This window comes from Kogia breviceps, chromosome 11 (assembly GCF_026419965.1).
Source record: "Kogia breviceps isolate mKogBre1 chromosome 11, mKogBre1 haplotype 1, whole genome shotgun sequence".
NCBI lineage: Eukaryota > Metazoa > Chordata > Mammalia > Artiodactyla > Physeteridae > Kogia > Kogia breviceps.
In genome coordinates this window covers 93,273,855-93,287,389 of record NC_081320.1, presented here as the reverse complement: position 1 = coordinate 93,287,389, position 13,535 = coordinate 93,273,855, and the positions used below count along the sequence as shown (strand labels likewise).

Sequence of the window (13,535 nt, the reverse complement as noted above, 5' to 3'; positions counted from 1 at the left end):
ATTGCCAACAAATCACCTGAAGCCAGGTGAGACACCTGGAACAGGTTCTTCCTCATAGCCCTTAGGAGAAACCAACACTGCCAACACCTTGAACTTGGACTTCTAGCCTCCAGAATTGGAAGACAATAAATTTCTGTTGCTTCTAGCTTTGCACTTTCTTTCTGCAGCCCTAGCAAATGAATACAGGTTCTTAAGAGAGAGAGAGGGAGGGGAAGAGGTAAGAGTGAAACAGAGGGAGAAAGACAAGCTGAACTTTGAAGATGGAGGAAAGGGGCCATGAGTCAAGGAATGAGGACCACCTCTAGACACTGGATTCTCCCCTGGAGCCTCCAGAAAGCAATGTAGCCCTCCCTGCACCTTAATTTTAGCCCAGTGAGACCTGTGTTGGACTTCTGACTTACATACCTTCATGATAGTAAATCTGTATGGTTTTAAGTCACTAAGATAGTGGTAATTTGTTACAGCAGTTAATACACTTTCCAAGTTTCAAATTCTTCATATACATTCCCTGCACAAACCTAACTCCTGTCACTCTGGCTGGACCAGGAATATCTTAAAGGCAAGTGCCAGATTTTACTCATATTCTGATCCCTAAAACACAATAAATACTCAGTAAATAAATGTAGGTAAATGTATGTTGAATGAATACGTCTTTCACCACGTTCTTCACTGCTTTTTTCTGCCTGGCTATAAGCTACTCAATTTTAAATTTTCTGGCCTTGAAATTCATTTTATTTACATTCCTTAATCAATTGTATTACATTTTATCGGACTACATTAAACTGTCCTAAGTGCTTTCGAAATTCGGAAAAAAAAAAAAAAAAAAAGACGACTTTGAAAACCCAGGAAGAAATAGGATCCATTAGGAAAGTGTCTTTAGCAGAAGATTGTAATGTGAAGTCACTTGACCTAATTTGCTGCAAATCACTCCTGAATATATTGCAGTAGGCAGATCTGAATGGGCAATTTCACAGGAGGAGCTGAGCTGAGCTGATCCTTATCCATCTGCAAATCTATTTAGTTTTATAGGTGAAATAACAATAAATTTCATTAAGGCTTATTGAAAACATTTTCTAATGATTATAGATAAGTGTATGAAGTCATTGATTTTTTTAAATGTTGCAACTTCAAGTCTAGCTATTCATGTACTTGTGCTAAATATTCCTAAGTATGAATGATATTCTACTAAACACTGAGTTAACTATGGATTCTCCAGGATGTCCTTAAGCTTGCAAGCTCAGCAGCAGCCTTGCCACTGAGTTAAAATGTGTTATAACTTATCTCTGCAACAGAAAAAATCCCTCATTTCAGAAAATGGAGAGTCAGCTGATAGTTACAATTATGTCCAATCCAACCAGATAAAAACTCAATTGTAACAACAAGTGCTGAACATCTCCTTTGTGTGGTTGTAACTCAAACATTTTTCAAAGTTATCACATGTGTTGCATCTTTATACTTTATCTCATTTAATCCTCCCCACTGTATATGACATAGCTATTCTTATAACTAATTTGTAGGTGAGGAAACCAAAGCTAAGCATGTGGAAAAGACTTAACCAAGGTCATGCAGAAAGTTAACAGTAGATCCAAAACCTGTACAGGAACCCCTGACAAGAGTGCCATTTGCCTCTAATTTAGTGGAAGGGCACAGATTCCAAGAGAAAGAGTGAACTCATTCTTCTACTTCAAGGTGATTGCAATCTCTCAAAACCATAGGCTCTTGCTTTTCAGATTTGGAAGGGACATTTGATCCAATATCCCATATCTTGGCAGGTGAGCAACCTTACCAAAGAGGAGCCTGGCAGTTGTCATAGGTCAGTGAATGGTGAACTAGAACCAGAATCCAGGTTTCTGTGACCTCCCTTTGCTTTCCTTAGCAGCATACACAGATGGAAAGGTCTGCAGAGAGTTACAGCAACTGTATCACCCAGGGCCAAACTGAAGAAATCACAGTATAAAGCTGTGGTTCGAGCTGGCTGGGGTAGGTTCAGGAAGGATTCTTGAAAATAACAGGCTCAGAAGCAAGTGCGCATCAACCAAGCAAGCAAATGGAAGTACACACAAAGAAGTAGAAGATGGCATGTGTTTAAGTTATCATATAAAACCATCAATAAATATCATTCAGGGCTAGACATGTAGGTAAACTGGGCCATAGCACAGTGTCATAAGAGGGGAATGGCAGGAATGGGAATACATGAGAATATACTTGTACAAGTGACTCCTTCTGCATGGAATGTATTTTCCCAACCTCACCCCTTCTGCCTACCACAATATCACTTATCCTTCAAGTCCCAAACCATAGGTCACTTTTTTCATGAGCCTCTATTACCTTCCTTTGGCAGAAGGAAGTTCTTCTCCAAACACACTTTATTTGCTCCAACAAAAGAACTTGCATCTCGGTCTCACTCAACTGTTATCAATGAGTTGGGCAGGTGTTCTCTTTCTGAAAAATTCTTAAGGACAGAGACTCTGTGTTACTCATATCCTGTGATAGAATGCAAGGTCAGGAGGAGACAGAATAAGAGATGAGCCTGGAGGTGGTGGAAAGGAGAAGTCTCGGAAGATGTGGTGGAGCAGAAGGGGTATTAAAAAGAAAATCTTTGATCAACTGACCAAGCTGAAGAAAGAGGATAGAATTGAAACTGTAAATAAAAATCTTCCAACCAAAGCCCAAGACCAGATGGCTTCACAGGTGATTTCTATCAAATATTTATAGAAGAGCTAATACCTATCCTTCTCAAACTCTTCCAAAAAATTTCAGAGGGAGGAACACTCCCAAACTCGTTCTATGAGGTCATCATTACCCTGATACCAAAGCCACACAAAGATATCACAAAAAAAGAACATTACAGACCAATATCACTCATGAATATAGATGCAAAAATCCTCAACAAAATACTAGCAAACAGAATCCAACAACACATTAAAAAGATCATACACCATGATCAAGTGGGATTTATCCCAGGGATGCAAGGATTCTTCAATATACACAAAACAATCAATGTGATACACCATATTAACAAATTAAAGAATAAAAATGATATGATCATCTCAATAAGGCAGAAAAAGCTTTTGACAAAATTAACACCCATTTATGATAAAAACTCTCCAGAAAGTGCACATAGAGGGAACCTACCTCAATGCAATAAAGGCCATATACGACAAACCCACAGCAAACATCATTCTCAATGGAGAAAAACTGAAAGCATTTTCTCTAAGATCAGGAACAAGACAAGGATGTCCACTCTCACCACTCTTGAAAATTCAACATAGTTTTGGAAGTCCTAGCCATGGCAATCAGAGAATAAAAAGAAATAAAAGGAATACGAATTGGAAAAGAAGAAGTAAAACTATCACTGTTTTCAGATGACATGATACTATACATAGATGATCTTAAAGATGTCACTAGAAAACTACTAGAACTAATCATTGAATTTGGTAAGGTTGCAGGATACAAAATTAATGCACAGAAATCTCTTGCGTTCCTACAAACTAACACGAAAGATCGGAAAGAGAAATTAAGGAATCAATCCCATTTACCATCACAACAAAAAGAATAAAATAACTATGAATTAACATACATAAGGAGGCAAAAGACCTGTACTCAGAAAACTATAAAACACTGATGAAAGGAATCAAAGATGACACAAACAGGTGGAGAGATATACCATGTTCCTGAACTGGAAGAATCAATATTGTGAAAATGATCATACTACCCAATGCAATCCACAGGTTCAATGAAATCTCTATCAAATTACCAATGGCACTTTTTACAGAATTAGAACAAAAAATTATGCAAACACAAAAGACCCCAAATAGCCAAAGCAACCTGAGAAAGAAAAATGGAACTGGAGGAATCAGGCTCCCTGACTTCAGACTATACTACAAAGCTACAGTAATCAAGATAATAGGGTACTGACACAAAAACAGAAATATAGATCAATGGAACAGGATAGAAACTCCAGAGATAAACCCACGCACCTATGGTCACCTAATCTATGACAAAAGAAGCAAGAATATACAATGGAGACAAGACAGCCTCTTCAATCAATGGTGCTGGGAAAACTGGACAACTACATGTAAAAGAATGAAATTAGAACACTCCCTAACACCATACACAAAAATAAACTCAAAATGGATTAAAGAGCTAAATGTAAGACTGGACACTATAAAACTCTTAGAGGAAAACATAGGAAAAACACTCTTAGACATAAATCACAGCAAGATCTTTTATGGCCCACCTCCTAGAGTAATGAAAATAAAAACAAAAATAAGCGAATGGGACCTAATTAAAATTAAAAGCTTTTGCACAGCAAAGGAAACCATAAACAAGACGAAAAGAAAACCCACAGAATGGGAGAAAATATTTGCAAATGAAGCAACAGACAAAGGATTAATCTCCAAAATATAAAAACAGCTCATGCAGCTCAATATCGAAAAAACAAACAACCCAATCAAAAAATGGATGGAAGATCTTAATAGTCATTTCAGCAAAGAAGTCATAGAGATGGCCAAGAGGTACACAAAAAGATGCTCAAAAGCACTAATTACTGGAGAAATGAAAATCAAAACTACAATGAGGTGTCACCTCATATTGGTCAGAATGGCCATCATCAAAAAATCTCCAAACAATAAATGCTGGAGAGGGTGCAGAGAAAAGGGAACCCTCTTGCACTGTTGGTGGGAATGTAAATTGATATAGCCACTGTAGAGAACAATATGGAGTTTCCTTAGAAAACTAAACATACAACTACCATATGACCCAGCAATCCCACTACTGGGCATATATCCTGAGAAAACCATAATTCAAAAAGATACATGTCCCCCAATGTTCATTGCAGCACTATTTACAATAGCCAGGACATGCAAACAACCTAAATGTCCATTGACAGATGAATGGATAAAGAAGATGTGGTACATATATATATATAATGGAATATTATTCAGCCATAAAAAGAGATGTAATTGGGTCATATATAGAGATGTGGATGGACCTAGAGTCTGTCGTACAGAGTGAAGTCAGTCAGAAAGAGGAAAACAATTATTGTATATTAACGCATATATGTGGAATCTAGAAAAATGGCACAGATGAACCTATCTTCAGGGCAGGAATAGAAAGGCAGATGTAGAGAATGGGAGTGTGGATAGAGTGGGGGGAAGGGGAGGGTGGGATGAATTGGGAGATTAGATTTGACATAAATATACTACCATGTGTAAAACAGACAGCTAGTGGGAACCTTCTGTACAGCACAGGGAGCTCAGCTCAGTCCTCTGTGATGACCTAGATGGGTGGGATGGGGGAGGGAGGGAGGTGCAGGAGGGAGGGAGTATATGTATACATAGAGCTGATTCAGTTCACTGTACAGCAGAAACTAATACAACATTGTAAAGCAATTCTACTCCAATAAAATTTTTAAAAAATTCTCTCCTATCCAGAGCAAAGAAAAAAAAGTTGGAACCAAGTGAGAATCTGAAAAAGAGCAGATCTTGTTTCAGCTGCAGGAAGGCTCAAAGGTTTAACCATCACTTTTTAGCAGAAGGACAGTCCTAGGAACCTAGAAAGACTGACCTGGAGTGAGCTGTGTGGTTGGTAAGGCCAGATGGCCCAGGATCTGAATATAAAAAATGGACATTTGGTGGTATTTCTTTGATGTTTCTGAGATACTTAGCTCAGACAGAGTAGGAGCAAGACAGATATTTAAGAGATACATAAGGATCTGTTTGCTCTGAATCCCCACAAAGTCCATCATGTAGAAGGTCTTCAGCATTTGCTCTGGTACGTTCAGTACATGGATATCCTCAGTTCCTTCCTACTCTCTGTGCTTCCTTCCATACTCCACCTGTGCCCCCCACAGATGCAGGCACTGCTGTGCATCTTTGCATCCCTTACTGATCCTGCTTCCATTCCAATCATCTAAACACATGCTGAGCTTACTTTTTTCACAGCACCTTTGTGGTTCTTGCTCCATTACCTGGAATGCTCCTAGCAGGTATCCACATGGCTTGCTCCTTCACTTCCTTCATGTTTTTCCTCAAATATCCCTTTGTCAGCAAGGTCTTCCCAAATATTAAAATGAAAAAAGCAAATCTTCCTCTAGCCACCCTCACCCCCTCCATCCCTCTTACCCTGCTTTACTTCTCAGCATTGTTATTTTCATCATCTGACTTCCTAACTATTGTTTATTTCTGTCTCCGAGTAGCAAGTAAGTTTCCTAAGGGCAAAGACTTATTCATTTTGTTCTCTGATGTATCCAAATGCCTGTGGCAATGCTTGGGTTGCAGTAGGCACTAAAGGAACATAAGTTGATTGAAGAAACCAGAATGCTATACTACTTCTAGCTTGAAAAAGTCATTGTATAGGAAATCGATGCTGCCTGGCTCCACCTGCATCCATTTCCTTAACACCAGCTTGAATCTAGATGAAATTCACTGCCTATTTGAATACAATGCATGTTCAACTGCTGACATTACAACCTTTCAGTCACTCCAAAAGCCCCAATTCTAACTGAATTGTAGATTTTGCCTCTCCTTCTGTATTAAGTCCCAGCATCCACTGCTGCTGAGCCCGCCCAACTTATCACAAAATGTGGGTCTGATGCTCAATATCTCTTTTCCAAAAGAACTGAAAGAATACAGCAGAAAGCACCAGTTGGAAAGCTCTCACAGCATTCCTGCAACAATTCCAGCTCATTTTGAATGGAAGCTGATAAAGATTGACTACCTTTATGTGGTAGCAATTCATCATGCTTAGAGTCTCTCTGTTGAACATCAGTCTTATAATTTTACTGGGAGACATAATAGTGTAAATATATTATTCATAAACTAGAGTGAATCCCCACTCACCACCATAACCATTTCGACAATAGATCATAACATGTAAATGGTTTTTTCTTCTTCGTATTTTTTTTTCTCATTTGGAGGCTCAACAAAATACATCTATAAACAGAACAAAGAGCAGAAGAAAATTCTCTGAGGAAGAGCAGAAACTCATAAAAAGGAACTGGATTAAATGTACAAACATGAGGGAACACTGTTGAACTGAGATGTTTTTTCTTTTCAGAGCTGCTAAACCATTTAAAAAGCTTTCTTATTGTATCTTTGTTTGTTTGTTTGTTTTGCGGTACACCAGCCTCTCACTGTTGTGGCCTTTCTCGTTGCAGACTGCAGGCTCCGGATGCACAGGCTCAGCGGCCATGGCTTACGGGCCCAGCCGCTCCGCGGCATGTGGGATCCTCCTGGACTGGGGCACGAACCTGTGTCCCCTGCATCGGCAGGCGGACTCTCAACCACTGCGCCACCAGGGAAGCCCCTCTTATTGTATCTTTTAGTCGTACCAAAAGCTACAGTTATTCTATGTCACTGAGCATTCTGGGTGAATGCTACATACCTAATAACTCTCAAATGGTTATAAGATATGTCCACTGATTATAAAAAGCAGCCCCAAAAGTGGTATCTTAAAGTAGTTATCATATATGTAGAGGAAAAAAAAAAAAGATAAACGCTGTAGTTAGCAGAACTGAATTCACAATTTCTCAAATTACTATTAGCAACAATCTTAAATTTACTTTTTCTCATGTGTAACAGGAAAAACATACTATATTTTATTCCTATATCATAAGATATAGAGGAGTTAAATAAAGTGATGCACATGGATATTTTTATGACAAGGTATAATACAAATATGATCAATCATTAACACATTTTGGTGTTACCTACCAAATTAGTAGAGAAACTCAAATTTCATAACATATTTTGGGAAAGGTTGGAAGGAAATACAACAAAACAAGAACTGAAAATGTTAAGATGAACCAGCTTACCTCCATTAGAGATAAGGGGAATATGTGGTTGAATCTGGGATGGAGATTTCTAATTAGCATGTTTGGTTTATTTTTGTAACTCTCACCGGAATTTAGCAGCCATCACATAATTCAGATCAATAACTTTCTCAATGCATAGCATTCATATACAAGTCAAAATATCAGATTGAAGTAACTTGACACTCCATGTGGGGCTATACTGGTATGCAGCTCAGAAATGACCTGTATCTAAAGAATTCAGTGAGTGACATCTGGCTTTGGGAACTATCCTCTGTCACTGAATGACATTGATTTTAAGAATCTTTGGGGTTGATGAGATGATCTTTCCCTTGGTATGTCTTGATAATTCCAAGAAGAATGAAATAAGTACAAATAGGATCACCCCTCTGCTTTGTTGTCTAATTTCGATCAATTCTGTGAAATAATTAACTCAGAAAAGATGATGAATCGACGAAATACAGAAGTAATTAAAGAAACTATTCATACAGTTTCCAAAGTGCTGAAAGAAAGACTTGAGAGAATTAAATTCTTGAATCTGCTACTTACTATTTTTATGAACTTGGACAAACAATTTAATCTCTCAGAGATGAGGTCTCTTCAGCTGTAAAATGGGCTGGCAAAGTTGAATTTTACTTCCCGGTGCTACTTATAGACGCTATAACATTATACGGAGAGCATTTTGAACACTGAAGAAGACCATATACTTTGTACTACTAATAACGATCAGTGCTGTTATGAATAAGCAGGAAGGTAGACTTAGTCATTTAAAATCTCTGAGCCTGAGATACACCCTCAGCAAAAGTGAAAAACAATCTGTGCCTGCGTGATTCTCAGGATGGCTGGAAAGCTCAAATGTTTTAGAAAGTACTTTGCGAACTATAATGAGTTTGACAGAGTGGTTAATGTGCCAATATCTCCTCAGAGGCACTGTCTTAAGAAGTTGAATTTTTCAGACCTTTTAGAGCCAGAAGTGTCTGATCACAGCTTAGGCTTTCTGCCCTTTCATTACATATTTACTCATCATCGCTCCATATAATTAATTGAAAACAAAACAAGCAGGACGTAGACCAGAAGTAAATGTTCCTGTTAGATGCACTGAACATTACAATTTGGAGAAGAGGAGAAGAAAGCAGAAGGAAATTAACAGACTAGGTGCCAGTTAATTTGCACGAGACCAAAAATAATATTGGGGCCAGAATTCAAGCCCAAATCTGCCTCCCAAGAATCCGTACTTTGGAAAACACTAAGGGTCACCATATCATATCACCTTATTTTGCAGGTCAAGAAAGCAAAGATTAGAGAGAGAAACTGACTTGCCCAAGGTCACACAGCTATGAAGGTCAGAGACTAAAACCCTAATATCCCGACCCCACCTCCAACCTCCAGTCAGTCACTGTGCTCAGGGGCTAACTGTGGCTAACGCACTGTTTCAAGCTGAAGGGCACACAACTAGAAACAAAGCAACCCCACTTCCTGCCTTCCAGAGACTCATAATTCAGCAGCCTCCATGTGAAAATGTGCTTCATGTGAAACCCAGGATGGTCTCCTCCAACTCTACCTCTTTTTCATATCACTTTTATCCATTTTCTGTGTGTGTGGGGGGGGGGTAGGGGTGGTAGTGAAGGTGAGGGAGAGATAACTTAATAAGTCTGAGCTAGAACCTGGTTATTTGTGATTTTTGAAATTCAAAACAGGTGATTCTGACACACACTGCCAGGGATAATCATCACACATGTGATTCTTTTTTTACATTATTCATACTATTCTTTACTTATTTTTTATGAGTTAGTCTTCTATCCTTAGAAGACTCTGGACTGACTAGACATTATTGTTTTTCAGTAGATCAGAAAAAGTTACAGTGTTTCTAAGCCATTTGCCAAGAATCACACTGTGAGTTTGTGTCAGAACAGGAGCTAGGGCACCTCCTGAGTCCTGACCAGACCTCATTTCACTCCTTTCCACAGTGCCCACCATATTTCTTGCCACTCTCTCCTACTCAAGCTCAAGTCTGCCATTACTCAGAGAAGAACAGCCAAGGGGTTAAAAAGTATATATTTGGTCTTGTATACCCATAATATGCATTTACTTCACCAGTCCAGGGTCAGCCCCTGATTTTTTTTTTTTTTTAACCCAGGATGCAAAGAAAGTCAGTCTGTCAAGGTGGAACCCACAGCATGTCATTTAATTAATTTACAATGAAAACTGCAATCAGCAGGGAGAGCAGCTGTTCTGTGTCTTATGACAAATACTTTTTGTCCCTGTAGAAGAATTACATGGTAAATCAAATTTTAGCCAGGTATTTATTTCTCATGAAGAATCAGAGAGAGAGGAGGTAAGTGTCAAAGCTAAGCATCAAATAGCATTAAACTATGACTGCCTGGTACATCTTAGGCTACATTAGAGACATGCCAGACAACATGAACCCTTGACCTGTGTCTTGGGAAGTGCTGGGATAGGCAGAGCCAGTGGACAAACTTGCTTGAGGGGAATATTTTCACATTGTATCTCCAGTCTTCTATACAGTAATACTCAGTAAGACCTGGTTGATTGTTGGAATGAAAAACTATGTCTTAGGCATTGGCCATCCATGCTTTGAATCCATCTGTACCACTTAATCTACACCATCTTAAATCATACACACTGCTCCCCAAAATGCTTCTTCTGCTTTATCTCAGTCAGTCCAGGCTGCTGTGACAAAACACCATGGACTGACTAACTTATACAGAAACTTCTCACAGTTCTGCAGCCTGGAAGTCTGAGATCAGGGTGCTAGCATGGCCAGGTCTGGTGAGAGCTCCCTTCTGGGTTTGCAGACAGCCACCTTCTTGCTCTGTCTTCACATGGCAGGGCGTGTGGGGTGGGCAGAGTAAGTTTTCTAATTTCTCTTATTTATAAGGGCACTAATGTCATCATGAGGGCTCCACCTTCATGACCTAATTACCCTCATGGGGCAGGGGTGGTGGAGGGGAGGTTAGAGTTTCAACACAGGAATGTGGAAGAGACACAAGCAGGAAACATGCCTTTCATACCCCCCACCCCCTTCTCCCTTTCTCATCCTCCACTTGACTTCACAATTCCAATCAGGAGCTTTGCTGCCTCCTTAGGCCAACAACTACTTTTGGATTTAATATCTGCATATTGACGATGACATTCCCTCTACAGCATACCAACAATATTCAATCTCTGGCTTTGCCTGAGGAGACTGTTTTGGAAAAGGCTCAATGGGAACAAGAAGGCAAACTTGAGGAATAAGGCAGTCTCGGCTTGCAGTAGTTATTTCATAAATGTTAAACAAAAGAATGCCAGAGTGAGTTAATTGTGTTTCGCTTTGGATGAGAAAAGCTGAAATCCTTAAATAAATCTGGAATTATTTTGTTAGTAAATAACAGACCACCCTTTATTTCCAGAGATCTGTCTAAATAATGGAAACATGACATGACTATATAATTCACAAGGTAATGAGAGATTAGATATAGACACATATACATATATATATATATATATTGCATTCAAATAAAATAGTTTTGCAAGCTTCTTAGATATATGAGCATATAAATTAATTATTCAAACATGTCTCATCAAAGCATCTGAAGGATTTATATAGTTTCTAAAATACAAAACATCTCAGAAGTGCTACTATTGAATTAATGTATTCCTTAAATGATTATTTTCTAGTACAATATGAGAGATTCATTAGTATTTTAACATGAAATATAATTTCCAATTAACCTGCATCTCATAGCACAGGACCTTGATGGGAGTCAATAGGTTGAATAAATGAATGAATAAGTGTATGAGGAATATGTTCTTTTTGGCCTTTTAGGCAGGCTGTGAAACCATTTAAGTGGAAATGGTCCCTTTTGGGGACTGGGAAGAAGCAGACTCCTCTGCACAGGAAGGAAAAGAACTCTGATGAGGCAGACATTAGTCCACATGCAGAAAGTCTGGAAAGAAACACTAGTATGAATTTCGCATTTACTGTGTGACAAGTGCATCACACAGCAATGCAATGAGTAGGCAACATGGTCTCCCTTTAATAGACAGGGAAATGGACTTAGAATGATGAAATAAACTACCACTTATGTTACAGCAGTGGAATGGATAATCTTAGACTTGAATCAACCCATCTGTCTGATTCCAAGGCTTATGCTTTTGTGGTGATTCCTGTTGTCTGTTCTCTGCCTGCCCCCCGAGGGATTAGGTAGGACAGCAGACCTTCCTAGACCAGAATGACTTATTTTGCAGGAAGTCTCCCAAAAGGGGAAAGTCAGAGCTCTTTCTCACACTTCTTATCTGGTTAATCCAACAATGGAGAGACTGAAGTGGTGGATAAGACTATTGGTTTATACTCACCCCCTGCTAGGCAGTAAGCTGTCAGCATGTATACTATGATTAGCTGGAGATTATAACTGTATTTAAAAACCTGGGTGTGACCTAGTCAGCCCAGATCAAAGGCAGCCTTTGGGATTTAATACTGTTCCAAAAAAGTTAAGAGAGTGGCCTTTAATTAAGGAGTGAAACTCTAAGCACCCAAGAAAGAACTAATGAACAATAATAGTGAGACCTTTGAAGTTTATACAGCACATTTCATGCCTGATCTCATTTTTCGTAAAAGAAGAAATCACCATTTGCTGAGGGATTCCCATATTTCCACCACCACGAGGGGCACTTTACATGTGCTACCTGACGGATGTGCAGAAGGACTAGCAGGTCAATGTCAGGATGCCCATCTTACTGATGATGATGCTGAGGGCCAGAGAGTAGAGAGATGTACCTGCTCTTCCTCCCCATTCACTGCCCTCCACTGTGCCAGCTGCCAAGAGCTGCTGACTCTCATCCATCCCTTCCCAACTCGTTTCTCATAATATAACTGAAGGAAAACATGCCAGTTCTCAGAATCGAAAAACTGAGCTTATGTCTCATAAGTCTATTTTGTTTCAATATGATTAGAATCAGCCTAAAACTGAGAAACTACCTAGGAACAGTGGGACACATTTCATAGGCAAGATTCCAGTTTGGAAATCAAACATGAATGGCTGTCATGAATTTGGGAAGCTATGTACAAACTGGAAAAGACTATGTTCCCATCCTAAGAGATCTAGGCTAGATATGAAACCAGGAGAGAGGAAGGGAGTTAGCTACTCACGATAGATACAATGTATAAAATAAAAAATCATGCACTTCAAGGTTGCTGTTATCAACAAGTCATGGGGGAGGAGATTATAGTCTTGGGTTGATTTTAGGGATGCAAGGAACCATCCTACATTCCCCCAAGATGTCCATCCCCAAATGTAATCACAGGTGCAAGACATTGCTTTCATGAAGACAGCACACATAGTACTGTAGAAAACAAAACTGACCTTGAGTGATACTGATCAACGTGCAAGTCTGAAATCTCTTACCAGGTGAGTGGACGTCTGTGAATGAAGTAGCCTCCTTCAACCTTCACTCAACATCATCCATAGCAATATCTCCACACTGCCTCTTCCATGACATTGTTGTGACACTGAAACAAAGAGAATATGCAATTGCTAATCATCAAAATGAAGGCAAAATAGGTGAGTGTTCATTTTTACAAGTTGTTTGCCAAGCCCTTCAATAAGCTCCAATTTTTAGAACACTTGAACAGTTGATGGCACAAACAAACACAATAGAACAGGGTCAAAAATGAGGAGAAACCCAGAATTTTTTTTTTTTTTGAGAAAAGTGTTTCTGGCCT

General features: G+C 39.1%; 1 long non-coding RNA gene across 2 annotated transcripts in view; it reads right to left on the bottom strand.

Moving 5' to 3' along the window:
* LOC136792183 (uncharacterized) overlaps window positions 1-13,318 on the bottom strand; it is a 57,698-nt gene extending 44,380 nt beyond the window's left edge. For both annotated transcript variants that reach the window (XR_010835634.1, XR_010835635.1), the window contains exon 1: window positions 13,219-13,318. This is a non-coding gene — a long non-coding RNA (uncharacterized lncRNA). The remainder of the gene's footprint in view (window positions 1-13,218) is intronic.
* Window positions 13,319-13,535: the final 217 nt, after the last annotated feature.